Source organism: Octopus sinensis, linkage group LG24, assembly GCF_006345805.1.
Source record: "Octopus sinensis linkage group LG24, ASM634580v1, whole genome shotgun sequence".
Taxonomy (NCBI): domain Eukaryota; kingdom Metazoa; phylum Mollusca; class Cephalopoda; order Octopoda; family Octopodidae; genus Octopus; species Octopus sinensis.
In genome coordinates, this window is record NC_043020.1 from 27603769 (window position 1) to 27621046 (window position 17278).

At 38.1% G+C, this 17278-nt stretch overlaps 1 long non-coding RNA gene across 1 annotated transcript; it reads right to left on the bottom strand.

Moving 5' to 3' along the window:
- Positions 1–7072: 7072 nt before the first annotated feature.
- Positions 7073–14568, bottom strand: LOC118767775. The gene is made up of 3 exons (XR_005003690.1): positions 14262–14568; positions 9824–9828; positions 7073–7124 (listed from the first exon to the last, which is right to left on the bottom strand). It is a non-coding gene; the product is annotated as an uncharacterized LOC118767775 (long non-coding RNA).
- Positions 14569–17278: the final 2710 nt, after the last annotated feature.

Sequence of the window (17278 nt, forward strand, 5' to 3'; positions counted from 1 at the left end):
ATTTAGTAGACATTCCCTTTGCATTTGTCAATGCAAGAACTCTGTGAGGCATGCTACTGATCAGATGACGATTATTCCCTTGAGGAATTTCTTGCCATGCTTCATGCAGTAATTTGAAAAGATCTGGCTTTGAGGATGTTTTCTTGTTCTTTTTATGAAGTATCCTCTACATTATACCCCAGAGGTGTTCAACAGAGTTCACATCTGGTGACAGGCTTGGCCATGGAAGCTTTTTAATGTCATTCTCTGTCAATTAATTTTGGGTCCTTTTAGCCGTTTGACAAGGAGCCTCGTCTTCCACAAATAGAGAGCCTTTAATCATTTCACCACTGAAGAAGATTGGAAGGAGTCCTTTCTGCAATATGGACATATATTTATCTTAGTTTATGTTTCCCTCACACCCCAGACCAACACAGAATAGCTGCCATGTTTTATCGTTGGCTGTAGTCTTTTCACATCAATTTCTTGATCACAGAGTCTCCAGACCCACACTCGACCTCTGTCAGAAAATACAGCAAATCTGGACTCATCAGAGAATATGATAGTATCCCAAAATGCTAGAGGCCTCTCCACCAATTCACTGGGCCAATCTTTTCTCCGCTCGACATTGGCAGGTCGAAGAGGTGACTTCCTTCTTGCTGCTCTGCCATAGTAACCAAGTTTGTGAAGATACCTGGCAGCTGTTCTGGGGCTGACATCAACATGTTCTGCCATGTCAGTGACCTTAGAATGAGGATCATCCTCCACGCTTCTCTTAAAGCAAAGGGTCCTGTCACGGTCCTGGTTGACCTGGGCAAGGTGATGTGGACTCCTTCCCTTCTCTGGTGAATTGCGCAATCACTCTGTTAACTGTAGAAAGTGGGATCCCAAGGTCTTCTATAATTTTGCGCTATGTCCACCTTCAGATTGACCCATAATATGGCCTCTTTGAAATTCGGACAGTTCCAAGGTTTTTTTTGTACATGGCATGATTAAACAGTCACATTTAGAACCTGAAACATAAAAATGTCATTTAATAAAAAATATATAACTTTACAAGTTAAAATAAACACAAAACAATGTTTTATGGGTTGTCTATTTACTTCTGTCATGTGTGTGTGTGTGTTTGTGTGTATATGCACGTGTTTATGCGTGTGTGTTCATAATAGATACACACACACACACAAATACACACACACACACATATATATATATATATATATAAGCACAAACACTTGCAACTTTTTTGATGCATTATCTTAATATATTATTTCCAATAAGAAAAAAAACAATAATTACTACAATTAAATAGATATTAATTATTAAAAAATAAAAGCCAAGAAAAATATGAAAAAACATGAAAGGAAAGATGGCGTTGGCTCTGACCAGGAGACAACCAAATTGTACGAGTGAGTGTGAGTGTGAGTGTGAGTGTGAGTGAATGTGTGAGTGTGAGTGTGTGTGAATGTGTGAGTGTGAGTGTGAGTGAATGTGTGAGTGTGAGTGAATGTGTGAGTGTGAGTGTGAGTGAATGTGTGTGTGAGTGAGTGTGTGTGTGAGTGTGAGTGTGAGTGTTGGGTCACCTTGTTACCAAAAGCTACCTTTGTTCTGCTTTTTTTTTGGAAATCTTTTCCATCTACTTTTTTTAATTACTTCTACTCCTGCTATTATTATTATTATTATTACTAGTACTACTACTACTACTAAGGCGACGATTTGGCATGTTTTTTTTTTTTTATATGACCGATAGAATAAGTACTGGGCTTACAAAAAGAATAAGTCCCGGGGTCGAGTTGCTCGATTGACTAAAGGCGGTGCTCCAGCATGGCCGCAGTCAAAATGACTGAAACAAGTAAAAGAGTAAAAGAGTAAACTGGGCAGAATGGAAACGCTCAGTGATATTTCGTCCGTCTTTATGTTGTGAGTTCAAATTCTACCCAGGTTGACTCTGCCTTTCATCTTTTCATGGGTCGGGGGGGTCAATAAATTAAGTACCAGCTGAGCACTTGGGTCAATGTAATTGGATATCCCCCACCCTCTCCCTAAATTTCAGGCCTTGTGCCTACAGTAGAAAGAATTATTATTATTATTATTATTAAGGCGGCGAGTTGGCAGAATCGTTAGCACGCCAGATGAAACAGCGGTATTTCGTCTGCCACTATGTTCCAAGTTCAAATTCCACCGAGGTTGACTTTACCTTTCATCCCTTCGGGGTCGATAAATTAAGTACCAGATGGATCCTGGGGGGGTCGATCTAATTGACTTACGCCCTTCCCCGAATTTACTTGGCCTTGTGCCAAAATTTGAAACCCTTATCATTATTATTATCATTATTATTATTATTAGCATGCTGGGCAAAATGTTTAGCATAATTTTGCTTGTTGCTACATTCTGGGTTCAAATTCCGCCGAGGTCGACTTCGCCTGTCATCCCTTTGGGGGTCAATAAATTAAGTACCAGTGAAACACTGGGGTCGATGTAATCGACTAGGACACTCCCCCACAAATTTCAGGCCTTTGTACCTTTATTAGAAAGGGTTATTATTATCATTATTATTATTATTATTATTATTACACAGGGTGTGCATGTGTGTCTCTGTAATTGACTTCTCCTTAAAAATGCTGGCCTTGTGCCAAAAATTATAAAGAATTATTGTTAAAGTGACAAATTGGTAGAATCGTTGGTGCGTCAAACAAATTGCTTAGAGGCAATTTTCCTGGCTTTTTTACATTCTGAACTTGAAATTCCACCAAGGTCAGCTTTGCTTTTCATCCTTTCAGGGTTGATAAAAAATAAAAGTACCAGTGGTATACTTGGGGGTCGATGTAGCTGACTGAAATGTTTTCCTCGGCTTTCAGGGCTATGGAACTATAGTAGAAGCATTTCTAAGGCAGTTGAGCTGGCAGAATCATCGGCGCGTCAAACAAAATGTTCAGCTGCTTTTCTTTTTAACTCTTTACATTCTGATTTCAAATTCTGCCGAGGTGAACTTTGCCTTTCATCCTTTCGGGGTCGATAAAATAAGGACCAGTTGAACACTGGGGGTCGATGTAATCGACTTGCACCCCCAACTCCCCACCACCCTCACCACCACCAAATTTCAGGTCTTGTGCCTATAGCAGAAAGTATTATTATTATTATTATTATTATTATTATTTATTTTTTTATTACCCCCACCACCGCCACACTATTCTTGACCCATCCTGTCTGAAACTTTCAGAACAAATCACACAAAAAAAGAATTTTTTTATATTCTGTTGTTTTTCTTCCTTTTTTTTTAAATTAAAAAGAAAAATGAAAAGTAAAAAGAAACACTGAAAAATAAACCAAAAAGAAATATTAAAGCAGTTAATTATATTTAAAACGATTAATTAGTTTTCTTAAAAGTTTTTCTCATTCCACTTTTCTTCAGTTTTGCCTTTGTTGTACATTTATTGTATCAAGTATGAATTTATATGTTATTGGCTTTTTTTCTGTCCTTCATGTGTATGGCCCAACCAACATAAAGTTCTGTCAGTGAAGATTTGGATTCTAGGAGGCAAACCAGCACACTGTAGGAGCTTTTCATTCCTGATTTTGTCAAAGACAGAACCGTTCATAATCTGCTGCAACTGTTGTGTCATATTTGCATCTAACTTGTCTACTTAAGCTTTATAGACTGTCCAGATTTCAGCTCCTGTGGTTGAAATCTTCATTGATAGAAATTTGCATTGGTTGGGCCCCGTTCACAGGATGGACAATAGCAGACTTCCAAGACAACTCCTTTACTCCCGACTGCGAGGGGAAAAGAAACCAAGGAAGACCTAGACTGAGATTCAAAGATATTGCAAAAAAAGGAATGTGAAGTGGAAAGGAATTCACTGTCATCATCATCATCATCACCATCATTTAACGTTCGTTGTCCATGCCGGCATGGGTTGGACAGTTTGACCATGGCTGGTAAGCGTCAGGATCCATTCTTATTTGCTCAGGAACACAGCGTGTCGCCCGGTCCAGGAATCGAAACTACAATCTTACGATCATGTTGACACCTTAAGCACTAAGCCACTCACGTCCACACACACACACACACACATACATACATATATATATATATATATATATATCCCTCTCTCTCTCTCTTTCGGAGAGGCACTGAGCAGCTATATGCACACATACACACACGGCAGTAACTTCCATCTACCGAATTCAATCACAAAGCTCCGGTCGGCTCGGGGCTATAGTGGAAGACACCTACCCAAAGTGCCATGCAGTGGGACTGAACCCGAAACCATGTAGCTAGGAAGCAAGCTCCCTAACCACACAGCCATATATATATATATATATATATATATAGGGAGAGAAAGGGAGTCATTCCCATCAATATATCTATCCTTAAAATCCTTAAAAATGTTTTAGCCCGAAGGCCGCGGCCATGCTGGGGCACCATCGTTGAAACATTTGAAATTTTATTTCTTTTTACCACCACTCTTGTCAATCTTGTCCGCCTCTTTCAACCCCCAGACCTTCTTTATTCCCCCCCCCCATCCCAGTCTCCACGTCTCCATCTCATCGAGCCAGTCTCTCCCCACTTTAATCGCCTTCTTCTTCTTAATTTGCATCTTAGTTGCCTCCGATTAAAGAAACTCGTCTGTTAATTATTCCCAGCTAAAATGGCGAACTGGTAGAATCATTAAATACTGCGGTTCCAATTATTCGTGTTGGGATGTAGAACTTCTTAACAATGTCCTGGCTCCCCGACCAATCTAGCGTAAAATTAAATATTGATGTAATAACTCCCAATTAAGTGTTTCAACGAGTTTGGTAATCCTGGTGGTACCCTTTTTTTCCGTATAATATTAGTGCTGGTGGTTCTTAGCGAATTCACCAGCCTTCGACATGTTTCGAAGCTGTTATTTTTTTTTCTTTTTTTATTAATTTTTTTTTACTCCTCCTGGGTCCTCGCATACACTTCTCATTGAAGAAACCTAGTAAGTTCTTAGTTTAATCTCTGACCATTCAATCACGAAAAGGTTTTAGTTCAGGATTAAATGGTTAAACGCTAAAAAGATCCTATTAGCCAACAGTTCTGACCGCATAACACAAGAGTAACGTCCCCTGATGCAGTTAGAGTAATCTCCCCTTGAACACGTTGAAATTTAGGATCAATCTCGTCGTTATAGCAGTGATGGTCTTAAAATATTCCAGATGTGGAAAGTCTGCGAAAGGCATCAACATTCCTGTTAAGTTCACAATGAATTCGCAACGCTGAAGCATTAGCAACACCTGTGTGTATATATGTCTGTACGTGCTTAAGTTTATAAACATCACAGAACTTGGGAAATAGTCGAGTGTTTTTTTTAACAGGTCGGATCGGTGCGGAAAGAACCAGCGAAAATTCCACACGACCGCTCGACCGCTTAGAAATAACAAACTTACACACACACACACGTACGCACACACACACAGTGTGTCTAAAATAACGAAAGCAAGTGCTAGGTAATGTATTGCTAGATACGTTAAGTCTGCCTTAAAGACGAAATGGTCACGGCTGGAATCTGTTTGATCATATGTCTACACAATCATGGCGCAATGGAAGCTAAACAACAAATGCCTTCGTAGTCTTTTTAGATGTATGTGTGTGTGTGTGTATGTGTGTGTGTGTGTGTGTATGTATGTATGTATGTGTGTGTGTGTGTGTGTATGTGTGTGTGTGTATGTATGTATGTATGTATGTGTGTGTGTGTGTGTGTATGTGTGTGTGTGTGTATGTGTGTGTGTGTATGTATGTGTGTGTGTGTGTATATATGTATGTACGTGTGTGTGTATGTTTGTATGTATGTACGCGTGTGTGTATGTACATGTGTGTGTGTGCATGTATGCATGCATGCATGTATGTATGTGTGTGTGAGTGCGTGTATATATATCTATATATATATGTGTGTATATATAACTGTGTGTGTGTATATATATATATAATAAACTGTGTATGTATGTATGTGTGAACGTTGGCCGGGCGAAATGCTTGGCGGGATTTCGTTTGTCTTCGTGTTCTGAGTTCAAATTCCGCTGCGGTCGACTTCGCCTTTCATCCTTTTTAGGGGATCGATAAAATAAGTACCAATGGTGTACTGGGGTCCATGTAATCGACTTTCCCCCTCCCCCAAATTTCAGGTCTTGTACCATTAGTAGAAAGGTGTGTGTGTATGTGTTCACGTGCGCTCTCTCACCGCTGTACAACCACTATTGGTTTGTTTACGTCACCGCAACTTAGCAGTTCACCAAAAGTGTCTGATATAACAAGTAACAAGCTTATAAAATATCTACGGGGGTCGATTTGTTCGAGTTAACCCTTCAAAATGTTATCCCAGCTGGGCCGCAGTCCATTAACTGCAAAAATAAAAGATAAAAAAGATTTTAAAATATTATATTTCGGAACGGTCATTTTTTATTCTGCTAAGCACACACACACACACATACACACTATATATTCGTTCTCCATTCAGGTTTATTATTGTTTTTATCTCATGTCCTTTGTCTGGAAATCTTTCGCCATACACCTGCAACCTCTTCAGCGATCCTCCATCCCACGTGTTTCCTCCTATTCTGTTTAGTCCAAATATAACAATATATGTTTCAACGCACGATTTCACATCAGGAATCTTGCAACGTAAATATATAAACAATAAAAAAAATGTCATCATCCATATGTTTTTATGTTACTTATATAATTTTATTTTTATTCATTTGTCAGAATTTTAGTTGATTTTAAACTGTTGACCATTACTTATAAAACTTTCACGGCGAGACATTCGCTTCATCAGCTCTTGGCTCTTAGGAAAATAACGGTCTCGACACCTTCCCACAGGACCGCTTTTTTCAGCTGTCCTGGGCAGCGTTAATCTTACCAGAGAATGACGGCGATCTGTTGGCCCACAATGCCGTAGCCCTTTTCTCTCTTCCTATTTTCCGTCATCCACGTTGTCACCTCAGCAACCTTGGAAATTCAGCTGAAACCATTCCGAAATTTCAAGGATTTTTTTTTTACCACATTCTACAGGATTTGTTCTTCGCTTGCAATTTTGTTACTCTTTTCCTCATATATCTCTTCTGTCACGTGTGTGTGTGTGTGTGCATGTGTGTGTGCGTGTGTGTGTGTGTGTGTGCTGGTATGCGTGCCTATGTGCGTGGGTGTTTGCACTTGTAGTTTATAGGTGTGTGTGTGTGTATATATATTTGTGTGCATGAGTATGTTTGTGTGTGCGCATGGTTTCTTGGTGTGTATATGTGCATGTGTATACGTGGGCTTAGTGTTTATAGTGTGTGTTTGTGTGTTTGTGTGTATGTGTGTGTGTTTAATGCATATGTGTGCATGAGTACGTGTGTGTTTGTCCTTGGTCTAAGTATATGTGTGTGTGTATTTGTGTTTGAGTGCAGAGAAAGTGGGGTGAGAGGGTTCGAGTACAAAGTTTTTGGCATCGAGTACAAAACCTGACTGACACGTAAGATATACAACAACACCAACAACAAACACCATGTAATGCAATCCAAAGTCAACAACACTAAAATAACAATAATCGTAAAAGGGAAGATGTAGCTTAAATGGTCCACGGATGAAGGAACAACGGTGATGAGGATGAGGAGGTTGAGGGTGATGATGAGGAGGATGATGATGATTGCGGCAAGACTTGTTGCGTCATTTTCTTCTTCTCCTATTACTACTACCCTTTATCTCTTCTTTTTCCTTTTCCTCCTCCTCTTCTACTCTTCTTTTCACTCCTCTTCCTCCTCTTATTACTCCCCCTCTCCCACCTCCTTTCTTCTTCTTCTTCTTCTTCCACCTCCTCCCCTCCTCCTCTTATTCCTCCCCTCTCCCAACCTCTCTTCTTCTTCTTCTTCTTCTTCTTCTTCTCCCTCACAGAAAATTGCTATTCATTCAACCTTGCTTTTACTCTAAATAGAAAAAAAAAAAGCAAAACAAAACAAATAAAAAAACCAGTGTCCGGTGGTGTCCGGTGGTGTCCGGTGGTGTCCGGAGGTGGTGACGACAGTCCCAAGTTGTAATGGTCATCGTAATTTCGGTGGTGTTTGTGGCTTGCTCATTAGAGCCTGTGGTCTTAGCCTCAGATTTTAATGGTGGTGGCGATGGCGTTGGTGGTAATTGAGGTGGCGGTGATAGTGTTGGGGGCTGTGATTGCGGGTGGTGGTGGTGGGTGGTGGTGGTATTGGTGATGGTGGTGGTGGTGGTATGAGTAATGATTGGTGCTTGTCATAGCTGTGATGATGATGATGACTACAACGATGATGATGATGATGATAAAGACAATGTTAATGGTGATGATGATGATGATGCTATTGTCAGAGAGAATATTTGTTGTGTTTGTTATTTATTTTTCTTCTCTCTTTAGGTTTCCTTTGTCCACGTTTCACCTCATTCACAATTTAGTTTCAGAGGAAAAGGACGAGGAGGGTGGGTGGGTGGGTGGGTGGGTGTGAAGGGGTTACTTCTTTTCTGACTATTTTTTGACATGCTTTCTTTCCTTCTTTCCTTCCTTCCTTCCTTTCATTCATTCTCTGTCTGTCTCTCTCTCTTTCATTTTTCTTCCTTTCTTTCTTTTCTTTCACCTGTCCTTCCTTCCTTCCTTTCTTCCTTCCTTCCTTTCATTCATTCTTTCTGTTCGTCTCTCTCTCTTTCATTTTTCTTTCTTTTCTTTCACCTGTTCTTCTTTCCTTCCTTCTTGTCTTCCTTTCTTTCTTTCTATCTTTCTTTATCTCTCTTACTTTCTCTTTCTTTCTTTCTTCCTCTTTCATTCTCTCACACTTTTTCTCCCTTACCTTTCATCTCCTCCTACCTCTCTCTCTCTCTCTCTCTCACTTTCCCTCCATCCCTCTTCCCCCACCCACCCACTCACCCCTGGCCTTGTTAAAACCACCTCAATGGACCGGTCAGCACAACGTCCACTGTCCACCACAAGTAAACAATAAACTCGTTAGTTTTGACTCCATCGAAAACACATCTTTTTTTTTTCTGTTATTTTATACTCATTATAGTGTTTTTGTTTTTATCTCCCCCCTCTTAATTACTTTGTTTGTAATTATTTATTTATCTGTTTATTTAATTAATTAACCCACCACCACCACCACCATCGACCCACCACCTCACTCCACTTTCAATGTCGGTCACTTAATTAAACCAGAAAGATCTCTAGCCTTGGTGTGTGTGTGTGTGTGTATGTTTCTGTGTCTGTGTGTGTGTGTGTGTTTCTGTGTCTGTGTGTGTGTGTGTATGTTTCTGTGTCTGTGTTGTGTGTGTATGTTTCTGTGTCTGTGTGTGGTGTGTGTATGTTTTGTGTCTGTGTGTGTGTATGTATGTTTCTGTGTCTGTGTGTGTGTGTGTATGTTTCTGTGTCTGTGTGTGTGTGTGTATGTTTCTGTGTCTGTGTGTGTGTGTGTATGTTTCTGTGTCTGTGTGTGTGTGTGTATGTTTCTGTGTCTGTGTGTGTGTGTGTATGTTTCTGTGTCTGTGTGTGTGTGTGTATGTTTCTGTGTGTGTGTGTGTGTGTATGTTTCTGTGTCTGTGTGTGTGTGTGTATGTTTCTGTGTCTGTGTGTGTGTGTGTATGTTTCTGTGTGTGTGTGTGTCGTTGAAAGAAGCTTTCACGAGTTTTAAGCTTTAGTATTTAGCATACACAAGTGTGTGCAGATGTGTGTGTGATGATTGTATATACACACACACACACACATACATACATACACATATATGCATGATGGCTTCCCCCTCGTTATCGAGTATGGCCATTGCAAGAAGCTTAACTGTTACTGGTGCTGTGATCGAATGTGACTTTTTAGCCCAGCTAAAGATCTACAATGTCTTGTACAAAATTGGCAGCTAAAACCTTTACTGGTAATAGCCGGCTCTAGTTGTAACTGGGCTTCATGTGCCTTTGCATGTCGTTTAAGTCCTCCTGCCGAATTACACTCTCTTCCGCATGCCCGACAGATATGATTAGTATGGTTTGTTACACCACCACCAGTGGCCAGGTTGTCACTCATCTGTCTCGTTTTATGACTACGAAGATGACTCATGAGTCCAGCTTTACTGAGGCAGGGTCTTGCACAGACATTGCATGTCAGAATCAAAGGAAGACCCTTCCCTTCTGGAAGTGTAACAGCGATGCCCTTCCTGACATCCCTCCTTACTTTCTCATGTGCAACTCGAGATTTCTCAAATGTGGCTGTCCCCTCATGCACAATCCTTCTCCACCTGCTACGATCAATAGCTATGCCTTCTCATGTGTCAGGAGAGATGCAAGCATCTCTTAAGGAAGCCTTCAGTAAGTCCTTATACCTCTTTTTTGGTTTGTGGAGGTCGTTCTCCTTTGGCTAACTCTCCATAAAAGAGTTGTTTTGGCATCCTTGAATACTTCCTTCTGACCAGATGACCACTCCATCTGAGCCTTTGCTTTAAACATACATACACATATATATGTATGTATATTTGCTTTATTGATAAATCTGCAAAGACATCACAAAAACTGTTAATCAGAGTTTCACAAAACGGGAACGTGAAACTCTGAGTAACAGATTTTTTTTTATGTCTTCTAAGCTTTATTAATAACTCTGATAGGTTTCGGCCAGTAAAGGCTGAAACCTATCAACAACACATTACTCTACCTCCAGTATTTGAATAGCACCATCACCACCACCAATACCACTATCACAGCCATCACTACCAACACCATCGCCACCATCACCATTATCACCACTACCAACAATGCCATCGCATCACCACCACCACCACCACCACCACCACCACTGCCGCCACCACCATTACCACCACCACCACCACCACCGTTAAATCTGAGGCTAAGACCACAGGTTCTATTTTCCCCACCTTGTTTCACATTTATGTGCTTACTCTGGTATATATATATATATATATATATCCGGCAGGACAATTGAGACTATAACCCGTGGCCTCTACCTGGGATGTAGCCAGCCCACTTATGCATACCTTTCCTTCTTGTGACACAAACCCTACTTGTGAAGACCTGTTGAGGCAAGTGAAAATCAAAATCAAAATCGAAATCGATCAACATCAATGCAAATTGTAGCTGTGATACCAGTGCCAATGGCACGTAAGAGAATCATCTGAATGTGGCCGTTGCCAGCGCCGCCCCAACTGGCCTCCGTGCCGGTGGCACGTAAAAAGCACCATCCGATTGTGGCCATTGCCAGCCTCATCTGGCCCCCATGCCGGTGGCACATAAAAAGCACCATCCAATTGTGGCCGTTTGCCAGCCTCGTCTGGCACCTGTGCAGGTGGCACGTAAAAAGCACCCACTACACTCACGGAGTGGTTGGTGTTAGGAAGGGCATCCAGCTGTAGAAACACTGCCAGATCAGACTGGAGCCTGGCGCAGCCTTCTGGCTTCCCAGACCCCAGTTGAACCGTCCAACCCATGCTAGCATGGAGAACGGACGTTAAACGATGATGATGATGATGATGATATATATATATGTGTGTGTATATATATATATATATATATAAATTATAAGAGAGTTACCACTATGTGGATAGCTCTAGTGCTAAAAATAGCTCCGTTACTAGTATAGCCGCAGAAAGATGTTTCTAAGAAGAAATAACATAGTGGTAACTCTCTAATAATTTAAGTATAAATTTGTATTATCTCCCTAGTTTTATGTGCTAAGCCACTTGGTGTTAAACTGATGGTATTATTAAATTAATATCAAATTTTTCACCCTCATTTATAAATATATATAAATATATATATATTAGAAGAAATGAGGTACTCAGAAATCTGGATGGTTTTACATTTACAGATTTTTATTAATATGTCACGTGTTTTTATAAATCATATATTAGTGCTTGCATTTACACTAGTAGAATCTCCTGATTATAAAAACAGGTGACATACTAATAAAAATCTGTAAATGTAAAACCATCCAGATTTCTGAGTACCTTATTTCTTCTAATATATATATATATTATTTACGTTATTTACATTTGACGGATATTTGTCCTCATCTTGTTTGTTGTTAACAGTTTCGGCTGATATACCCTCCAGCCTTCATCAGTTATCATCATCATCATTATTATTATTATTATTATTATTATTATTATTATTATTATTATTATTATCATTATTATTAACCACTATGCCATACACCCATAAGCATATGGCATAGTGGTTAAGTGCACGAGCTACCAACCCCAAGATTCCGAGTTCGATTCCAGACAGTGACCTGAATAATAATAATAATAATAATAACATAGAAAAATACCTTAGGAATGAGAACCCAGGTTCGAAAATTCCCCAAGACACCTGATGAAAGCTGGAGGGTATACCAGCCGAAATGTTGTGTTAACAACAAACAAGATGAGGACAAATATCTGTCAAATGTAAATAACGTAAATAATTCCTCATCTCTTAAATATAGAACTGAAATTGACCCAGCTACTTATTCTTTTTCAAAACCTGGTATTTATTCTATTGGTCTCTTCTGAGGATGTTAACAAACCAACACTGGTTGTTAGGTGGTGGTGGTGGTGGTGAGAGACAAATGTTAACCTACAGAAAAGCTTTCCTCTGTCAGGTCTTTTTTATATATTTTTTTTTCTCTTGGTAGAAATGCCGGTCCTTTGCAAACCCGTTTTTACTTCTGGGAAGAGGAGGTCTGTCTTCATCTGGTCTCTTATCCTTTGACCTGCCCAGCATGGGAGGCCTTATAAAAAGCCTGTGCTCTGCTGGCAAAGCTCCCAAGGTCCTTGAGCCTACACACCACAACATGGTAGTTGTAGCTTGTTGCTCAGCTTAAATTTGTGTAAACTGATGTAGTTTGGTGTTCAGCTTGCGTGCAACCATGCACTTCGATCTTAAACTTGTTTTTGTCAAAGAATCTATCACTCAGCTTAAAACAACACAAACAAATCCAGTTTGACCCTCAGCTAAAACTTGAATTGCTAGAAACTCAGCTTAAACTTGTGGAGGCTCATGTAGTTAGGTGCTTGGCTTAAGCACAAGTAGGTTGATGTAGCTTGTTGCTAATTTTAAACTTGTGTAAACTGACTCAGTTTGGTGCACATCTTGCGTAGGTTTATGCAGTTAGATCTCAGCTTAAACTGGAGTAGGTTAATAGTTTGGTGCTCAGCTCAAATTGAGTAGATTTATGTCGTTAGATGCTCAGTTTGGCCCTTAGCACACTGCGTTTTCCATAGAATTGTTTACCCTGCCACTGCTGTTACTACAGGGGAGAGAACTCATACAGTAACATGATGCACCTACAGTGTGCTAAAGGTTTAACGTGTGTACGTTCACACAGTGTATTGCTCAGCTTAACTCTTTAGCATTTAAACTGGCCATATCTGACCCAAAAATGGTTTCAACTGGTAGAATTGTTAGCACACCGGGCAAAATGCTTATCGGTATTTCATCTGCCGTTACATTCTGAGTTCTAATTCCGCCGAGGTCGACTTTGCCTTTCATCCTCTCAAGGTCGATTAAATAAGTACCAGTTATGCACTTGGGTCGATATAATCAACTTAATCCATTTGTCTGTCCTTGTTTGTCCTCTCTGTGTTTAGCCCCTTGTGGGTAGTAAAGAAATATATATAATTAAGATCAAAACTGTTAATATATGAATGCGAAAGAGATTGTTGAATAACTGTAAACCTACTTTGGGGCCACCCTGTACATGTGTGTGTGTGTGTGTGTGTATAAGATGGTCTTTCAGTTTCCGTCTGCCAAATCCACTGAGAAGGCTTTGGTCAGCCTGGGGCTATAACTGATAATACTTGCTCAAGGGTGCCATGCAGTGGGGCAGAACTTGGAACAATTTGGTTAGGAAGCATACTTCTTGTTACACAGCCATGCCTGTGCCTATAAAACCAACAGATGGGATGGTCATGACTGGAACACTTTTAGATCATAAATCTCTGCTGGATAAGAATCGACCTGGAAGTGCCAAACATTAAACCAAGATAACAACAACAACAACAACGCATCAATTATGAAGCATCAAAAAAACATAATTTATTTTAGAATAAAAATGTAATTACAAGAAACCGGATGAGGAATGGAATCGCAAAAAATTTACACCATTCCAAATATTTCAAGACAAAAAAAAAAATATTTTCTGTTTTATTTGTTTAATTTAAAAAAAAAAAAAATTGGGTAGAAACAAACGAAAAATAAAAAAAAATAAACAAGATAAACGAACAACAACAATGAAAAAAAAAGAGAAAAAAAATCCAAATGTTTACCATAGATTTATTTTATACACGTGTGTGTGTGTGTGAGTGTGTGTGCATGTGTGTGTATGATAGGTTTGCCTCCACACACAATTTACAGCCATTTTATGATTCTTTTTTTGTCAGCTAAATCAAACAAGTCTGTGGGGTGGGAGGGTCATGTGTTTTTTTTTTGTTTTCAAACCACTCCCGAAATTATACAAACATCAACGTAATAATAATTAATAATAATAATGATAATAATAATGATAATCCTTTCTACGATAGGCACAAGGCCTGAAATTTTGGGGGATGGGGAAAGTCGATCACATCGACCCCAGGACATGACTGGTACTTAATTTTTTGACCTCCAAAAGGATGATAGGCAAAGTCGACCTTGGCAGAATTTGAACTCAGAATGTAGCGACGGGCGAAATGTCATTAAGAATTCTGCCTGGTGTGCTAACGATTCTGCCAGCTTGCCACCTTAATTATTAATAATAATGATGATAATGGTTTCTAATAAAAGCACAAAGGCCTGGAATTCGGAGGAAAGGAGGAACTGTCAATTGGTTGGCACTTTACTTTGTCGACCCCTGGAAAGGATGGAAGGCAAAGTCCACCTAGGCAGGATTTGAACTCAGAATGCAAAAGGGCCAGAGCAAAACACAGCAATGTGTTTTATCCGACACTTTAGCAATTCTGCCAGTCTACCAATAATAATAATAATAATAAAAACTAACAAAACAACAGTAAAAATAATAGTAATGTCAATAATAATAATAATAATAACAAAAAAAATAATAATATTGATAATAATAATTTTTATAACATCAATGTCACCGTAACAAACATGTTTTTTTTTGGATTTAATGTGTCCGTTTTCCAAGTCCATCTTCATCTTCTTGAAGTTCAATGTATGTTTTTTTTTATCTGTTATATTTTTTTACATGTGTATGTGTGTATATATACATGTTTTGTAATTTTACACCTGTATAAATTTTGTATTTTCCATGCATTTCTTATGAAATGAACATTGCGTATTATATATATATATATATATATATATATAATATATATATAGATATAGATATATATATACATATATATATATTATATACACATATGTACATATCATTTCCTTCATTATCGTTATTACTATTATACAACATATAAATTACACATCTTTTTTTATATTGTTATTATAATTTTTATTATGTGTGTGTGTATATATATATATGTATGCAGTCTTTACATGTGTGTGTGAGTGTTTATGTGTATATAACTCATATTCAAAATTTTTTAATATTTTTTTTTTTACACATTTGTATATATAAATATATTATGAGTTCATTATATAACAGTTTTAGCAAGTGTATATATATGCCCTTTGTGTATGTGTGTATGGCACAGTTCACAATGTTTTTTTTTAACCCCTACATATTTCTCCAGGTCGGGGAGTTGAATCCCCACCCCCACAAAAAAAAACAAACAAAAGGTCCATGATTGTACATCAGTAAAAACAGTTCCATTTCTCATCACAAATTCACCAATTTTCAGACGATTGGTCAGTCCTCAAAGACATATACATAATATATATATACACACATACATATATATATAATATATATACACACTTTATTTGATTATTGTCTCAATTTGATTTTTTTTTTCTCTTTAAGTTAGGTTTTTGTTGTAATTTTCCAATTTGTTATTGTCATTTCTTTTGCATTTTTTTGTTTTTGTTTTATGTTGGTGGTTTTGATTTTAGTCCAGCTGAAGAAATTTAAATAAAAAATATCCAATTTCTGTATCCTTGAAAATTATTTCGTCTGTCCATGTGTTCAGCCGTCCATCCATCAATCCGTCCGTCCGTCCGTCGGTTCATCCAAATGTCAATCTCTTATTCCAAATATACATTATCCATATATACATTAACACATTATATTAGACATAAACAAACAAACACACACACATATTTTATATATCAATTCCTTATCAATCCATCAATCCACCATCCAAACATCCGCCATTCTATCCTTTGGGAATATACACTCATGATGTGAAAGAAACAATAGATATCTGTATGCAAGCGCATGTATATACATATATATACATCTGTAACATAGACAAATACTGGTTTTCCGCGCTAGCACGGGTTGGACGTATATATATATATATATATATATATATATACATATATATATATGTGTGTGTGTATCTGTGTGTCTGTATTTAAGCCTACTTTTGTGTAAAATTTTTATGCATACATGTGTGTGTGTGTGTGTGTGTGTGTGTGTGTGTGTTTTTGTGTTTGTGGTTTGGAATAATTCGAGATGAGAATCCATCATGTGTAGAGAATCTGTAGCAACGACCACTGATATCTTGCGATCCATCTTTTTTTTTCCTTTTTATTACATAGGTGATGTTACTCATTATTTTAGTTCAAAAGGGTCATCATATATCTACGTTATTTGCAAAGAAAATTCAAGAACAAAAAGAGAAAAAAAACGTAGTTTTATAAAGTGGGGATTCTACAGTGGAATTATGTAAGAAAAATTAAACAAATTTGACTGATTGTTCCAAGACAGGACAACATGGTGTAGGTTCGTAAAGGAATTCTACCATCGTATTGTCACAATACGAAAAATAGGAATTAAAATGTAAAATATTTGGTTGAAAATTGTTCTAGGGTGTTATTATTGTCCAGATTATTCCGAAATGATTAAGATCTATTTATGTTAAGATTTAATTTATTATTACGAAAAGTGGAATAACCATCGAAGACACCAGTCAAGTAAACATCTCCATTAGGATTTTTTTTTGTTACAATAGGGAAAAAAAAAAGAGATTTCTGTGTGTGTGTGTGTTTGGTGTGGTGTTGTTTTTGTGTGATTGCGTCTGAGCAAAGGAGAATTATACATGGAAGATATAGACATAACTTATATTATCTTTCGTTTAGTTTTTTAATGTGTTTATCTGTTGTTTTTTTTTTCACGCAAAAAACAACAACAAAAAGAAAAGTAGGGATGTATTTTCCGAGCAAAAAAAAAACCAACAACAACAACAA